The sequence below is a fragment of the Callorhinchus milii genome, unplaced genomic scaffold (assembly GCF_018977255.1).
Source record: "Callorhinchus milii isolate IMCB2004 unplaced genomic scaffold, IMCB_Cmil_1.0 Scaffold1, whole genome shotgun sequence".
In the NCBI taxonomy this organism is placed as follows: Eukaryota; Metazoa; Chordata; class Chondrichthyes; order Chimaeriformes; family Callorhinchidae; genus Callorhinchus; species Callorhinchus milii.
In genome coordinates this window covers 83,771,856-83,777,855 of record NW_024704742.1, presented here as the reverse complement: position 1 = coordinate 83,777,855, position 6,000 = coordinate 83,771,856, and positions in this window count along the sequence as shown.

The following is a 6,000-nucleotide window of genomic DNA, read 5'->3' as shown; positions in this document are numbered from 1 at the left end:
TAAAGGCTTGGAGTGAGGAGAAGCTGGGATAGGAGTCAGGAGCATTATCATAATAATCCTTGTATTTGATGTAGCGCTATCATATCATCAAGATGTCTCAAAGAACGTCACGGGATGCACTGTAAATTGTATGGTTGTGTATTTTGTGGGGGAACATAGCAGCCAATTTGTATACAGAAATGTCCCACAAACAGCCATACAGCAAGTGACAAAGCAGGTTCTCATTGGAGCAGAACTGGTGATGTGTTTAGCAATGAATATCAGAATCAGGTTAACCCTCTGTGGTGGTCTCAGTGGTCCGTTCCTTGAGCCAGGCAGGTCTGCAACGCTGCAGTACTAATGGCAGGCCAGCAAGTCTGGCTCGTCAGAGGACATGGAGGATCAGACCAGTAAGAAGGGTAGGGACTCTTCAGCTCAGCTCTTATTAACCCTGCAAGCATATGACCTAATGGGTAAGGTTATCCTATCTGGATGAACAGCAGGAACCTTGCCAGACTATGTGGTTTTAGATGGTCAAACTACACTATTGTTAAGCGCTCCAAGGCGCTACCTCACATGAAGTGCACTATATAATTGCATATTGTTGTTGTAAACTCCCAACGTACCTCCACCATACACTCTGGAAGCCCGCAAGCCTTGGCTTTTGCCAACTTGTCCCTCTGAAATTTAATAAGTAGGGTGTGTCTCTCCAGGGAGAGGTGGCATATATGTGGAACTCTCTGCCTGGTTTGAATAATCTTTATCATAGTGATGAGTTTTTGCATGTGTCAGACATCAGACTGACCAAAAAAAAGTATCTTAATCAGAGGTTACATTCTTATATCCCACTAGATCACCAGGAACCACCTTACAATAAATCCTCTGAAGCTCTTTGAGACAACTGACATGAAAGGCGCTATATCAAATGCAATAATTATTATTATTATTTCTTTTGAATAACATTGAAGATTTCTTTATGCAGATTCTTAGCCATTACATCTCAATAAGTAGGGTGTTAACCAACCACTTGTATCTATTCTAAATGTTCTCCATCAGGATTCCCTCAAACAAAAGACAGTTATGAAGAAAAACCACACCTATTGCTAATGCTTATTCCTATTTTACATCTCTGTCATTGTATAATGGTACAAAGCACTATGAAGGAGAGTATTACTGAAAGTTACACCAACCTTTTTTAAAAAAAAATCACGTAAAATGATAAGATCACCCACTGCAGATAATATATTCCTAGTTTTTCAGTGTTGCAAATCTACTTTGCTTTTCTGCTTCTCTCTCTGCTGTCAAAAATCTCCTAAAAACATATTTACTTCAGATCTATCAACTTCATTAAAATTCTCTATTGCCCTCCTCGGTGTTCAGCACTGTGCTCTTTGAGGCATGAAACTCTCATTTCCAGTTGTGGGACTTTGCTGGCACAGTTTACCATATGTCAAAGCAACAAACTGTGCAAAGCATTTTGAGACTTTTAAAAAAAAATAGGAGCTACATCAAATCAAAGTACTGTATTATGATTTATTAATTGAAGAAATTTGATTAGTAGGGGAGCGGAAGGGGTTTAAGCTCCCAAATGTTCCTGAATTAATTCAAAAATTAAAGCAAAGTGAAACAGTTCAAAAATTTAGTTGACAAATGCTACATGTTTAGTGAGTAATTATTTCTTCTCAGTTCCTTCTCAATCTGATACTCTAGGTTTTTTTTCTACAGATTCTTCATGGAAAAGTGGTAAATCTCTTTCTTTGTTGTGTCCGAAGAGGGAGAAGAGCCAGAACAATCATGGATCATGCAGATTGATATTGAGAGATGTAGGGAAGGAGCTCGAAAGTGGGATTAATAAAGATGGGGTGATTTAGGTAGTAATATAAGGAGTAATAGCACAAAGGCCTCCTGTGTTGAACATGTCTATGTTTCTATAATACCATGTATAAATGCATTTGCAAAGAACTAAAGGTTTGTCAAACTGACTTTCATGATGTCACTCTTTTAAGGATACAAGACATTATAGGTACATATTATAGAAGATAAGTATTAAAATGATAGGAAATGATACTCAGAAGGGCTGAGAGAAATCTCAAGCCTATTACCAGGAATAAGTCTGTGGGGGGAGCAAACTGTGAACGAGACCCATCAGCAAGCTACAAAGACAAAACCTCAGTTCTTGATTGTGCATGGGGGCTAAGAAAATAATTAAATAACTACAGTAGATGAATGGAAAGTCGTGATGCTATGGGGGTTTGAAGGAAAGTAATAAAATGATAATAATAATAATCCTTGCATTTGATATAGCACCTTGTCCTGTCGTTGAGTCGTCTCAAGGTGCTTCGCAGAATATATCATAAAGCCGATTGACTGTGTATTTTGTGGGTGAAACGCGGCAGTCAGTTGTAAACTGTAAAAGTTAACTCTATCTACTGTCCAGGTGGAGCTTGACTGACAGACTCTCTCAGCTAAAGACATTATTGTGTATAAAATGCTGTAGTGTGTTTGATTTGGTTGATGGAAGGATTTCTCATGTAGAATAGGGATGACTAAAGCAGGCTTAGCTATATTTTTGACATATGGCATGGTGCACTCACTGCCAACCTATTCCTAAGGCTTAACAAACTACTTTTGTTTTCCTCAACCATGTCCAGTATGACCTCAAACTTTCTCATGAATAACGGGCTCAGCTCGTCCCTTCAGATTTTGTCTGTGAGGCCACTGGAACCTGCACTTTGGGAGGATTAAGCACTTGTTAAGCACCTCCTCCGTGCCCCCCCTCAGGCCTCCTCAATCTTCATATTCAATGTCAAGTGCGAGGAGGTGATGGACTTCTTCCCATCTAAAATTCACAAAATCCGCCAGGCAGCCTCATCCAACTGCCTCTTGTCACCCACCACCACGCCCTCTCTGTCCCCTCACTCTCCCCATCATCTGCTCCTACCACCCACCCACCCATCCTACATTCCTTCCTCCCCATCTCTCCCTCCTCCCTCTCACCCACCATCACCTCCGTGAAACCCACCACCTGCTGCCTTGACCCCCTCCCCACCAACTTGCTGGTCACCCAGCTCCCCCTCCTCTGTCCACTACTGGCTGACGTCATCAACCAGTCCCTCTCCTCCGGATCAGTCCCTGCCTCCCTCAAAACTGCTGTCATCACTCCCCTCCTCAAAAAACCTTCCCTAGATCCCTCAAACCCCAGCCATTACCGCCCTATTTCTAAGCTGCCCTTCCTCCCTAAAGTCCGAGAACGCGTTGTTGCCAATCAACTTCGCGCACACCTCTCCTCCCACTCCCTCTTCGAACCTCTCCAGTCCGGTTTCCGCCCTGCCCACAGTACAGAGACTGCGCTTGTGAAAGTCTCAAACGACATCCTCTCTATCTGTGACCAGGGCTCCCTCTGCCTCCTTGTCCTCCTGGACCTCTCTGCGGCATTCGACACAGTCGACCACGCCATCATCCTCCACCGCCTTTCCTCTGTCATCCACCTCAGTGGGACCGCACTCGCCTGGTTCGAGTCCTACCTCACAAACTGCCAGCAGCACATCTGCACAAACGGTTTCTCCTCCCGCTCACACCCGGTTACCTGGTCCCCCAAGGATCCATCTTTGGCCCCCTCCTCTTTCTGATCTACATGCTCCCTCTTGGGGATATCATCCGCAGAATTGGGGTACATTTTCCACATGTACGTGGACGACACCCAACTCTATTTCTCCACCTCTCTTTGCGACCCCCAGTCCCCTGATGTTCTGTCAGTCTGCCTGTCAGATCTCAGAGGCTGGATGAGCGCAAATTTCCTTCATCTGAACGTCGACAAGACGGAAGCCACACTCTTTGGGTCTTGTCAATGTCTCAAATCCCACGGCTCTCACCTCCTCCACCTACCCGACCTCCCCCTAAAACTCTCCGAATCCGTACTCAACCTTGGTGTCAGGTTCGACCCCCAATTGTCCTTCCTTCCCCCACATCCAGTCCCTCACCAGCACCGCTTCTTCCACCTCCGACGCATCGCCAGTCTCTGCAAATACCTCTCTCCGAAGGCTGCTGAAACCCTAGTCCATGCCTTTATCACCTCTCAGCTGGACTACTCTAATGCCCTCCTCACCAGTCTCCTATCTACCACCATCCATAAAATCCAAATCATCCAAAACTCTGCCGCCCGCATTCTCACCCGCACCAAACTCTGCTCCCCAATTGCCCCAGTCCTTGCTAGACTGCACTGGCTGCCTATTCCAAAGAGGATTGATTTCAAGATCCTCACCCTTGTATTCAAATCCTTCCACTCCTCTGCACCCCCCTACCTCTCTGACCTCTCTCCTCAAAACAGTACCCGTTTCCTTCGTTCCTCTGGGTCTGGCCTCCTCCTCGTCCCCCTGAGTTCTCCGCGCCACCCTTGGCAGCTGTGCCTTCAGCCACTATGCTCCAAGGCTCTGGAATTCCCTTCCTCACTCCCTTTGCCTCGCTCCCTCTCTTCCTACTTTCAGGTCCCTACTGAAGTCCTTTCTTTTCGACCGCACCTTTGGTCACCTTCCTCCCCCTCCCCCTGGCTCGGCCCCGGGATTCATTACTGTGAAGCGCTCTGAGATGCCAAAACTCTGGGGGCATAGTGGGTGAAGGCACGGCTGCCAAGGGTGGAGCGGAGGACTTGGGTGGACGAGGAGGAGTCCGGTGTGGAGGGTGCTATATAAATCCAAGTTGTTATTGTTGTTTGACAAGGAGCATAGCAGAGCCCACAGCAACAATATCAAATGCAATGTCTTCAATTGCAGTCAAGACCAAACACTGTGGCATTTTTGTGGAGGTGTCGATATACCTACCCGATAATGGTAAGTATAGCGGCTGAGTAGGACTAGTTGGATAGCTAGAGTGGAAGAGTGGGACTCATTAGATAGTTCTTTCAAATTGTCAACACAAGCTCAATGGGCCAAATGGCCTCCTTCTGTGCCATATGATTCTTTAAATGGTCCTAAGGCAACATGCTCAAAATCAACCAACATTGTTTGAATTTGTAGCAAAGCTAGCATATTCCACTAATCATTCTGTTTTTGGCACAGTGTTTTATTTTCTTATGATATTAATAGTTGACTGGAATTCCTGAGGCATCAGTTAGAGTCCTCTGCACATCCTCATATTGTCCTCTGATTGGGCTACAGCTGGTATGAAGCTGAATCGCTCCTAATTCATGCACTCCATGGGGAGCTCCTGTCTGATATCAGTAGAGTGCATCCATCTTAGCAAAGTGCTGGTCCATTGGTCTTCATTTAGTGGAGCAATCCTCTCCAAAGCAAGAAGTGGGAATGAAAGAATTCCTATACAGAGTATGTTACATTTAAAGCAGCTTGCCCTACAATTACCTTGCCCTTTAAAGCAGAATCATTTGTTAAACTATCATAAATTTCCACTAGAGAGGAAAAAACTATTTGATTGTGGCACCAGTTATCTCTGCTTCCAAAAATGTGAATCTTGTATCTCATGTATGGAACCATCATTTTCCATCAAGTGAATATAATGTGGTTTGAAACCCACTGATCACTGATATTGCACAGGCCGTTATAAATACATAACCAAAAGATCGCTGAATATCAGCAATATACACAGATCTCAGTATCTTTATGACTTAAAATGTTTTGGAATACGTTCAAGACATCACAGAAAGTTGAAGCTCCCATTGTTTTCTTACTGTGTAACAATCACTACTACACAGAATATTTGGTATAAGTTTGCCGGTTTTGTAAAGAGTGCAAAGGCAAACAGGGAAAAAAATCTTAGTTGTGTTTTTCTCTTTTCCTTCCCTAACTTAGGAACTCACCTGGGGCATCTGCAGCATGCCTACCATTATTCCTTGGGGAATCAGCTAACTCAGTACAGAAAGAAGTTGTTTTGTATAGCCTAGTAATATGCCACACAATGTATTTACTCATTAAGCAACCAGAGAGACAAAACTGCTTGTACGTGTAATAAAAATTATTTTCATTCCTTTGGAGATATAAACAGTGGAAATTGTCTGGTCATAGAACGCAG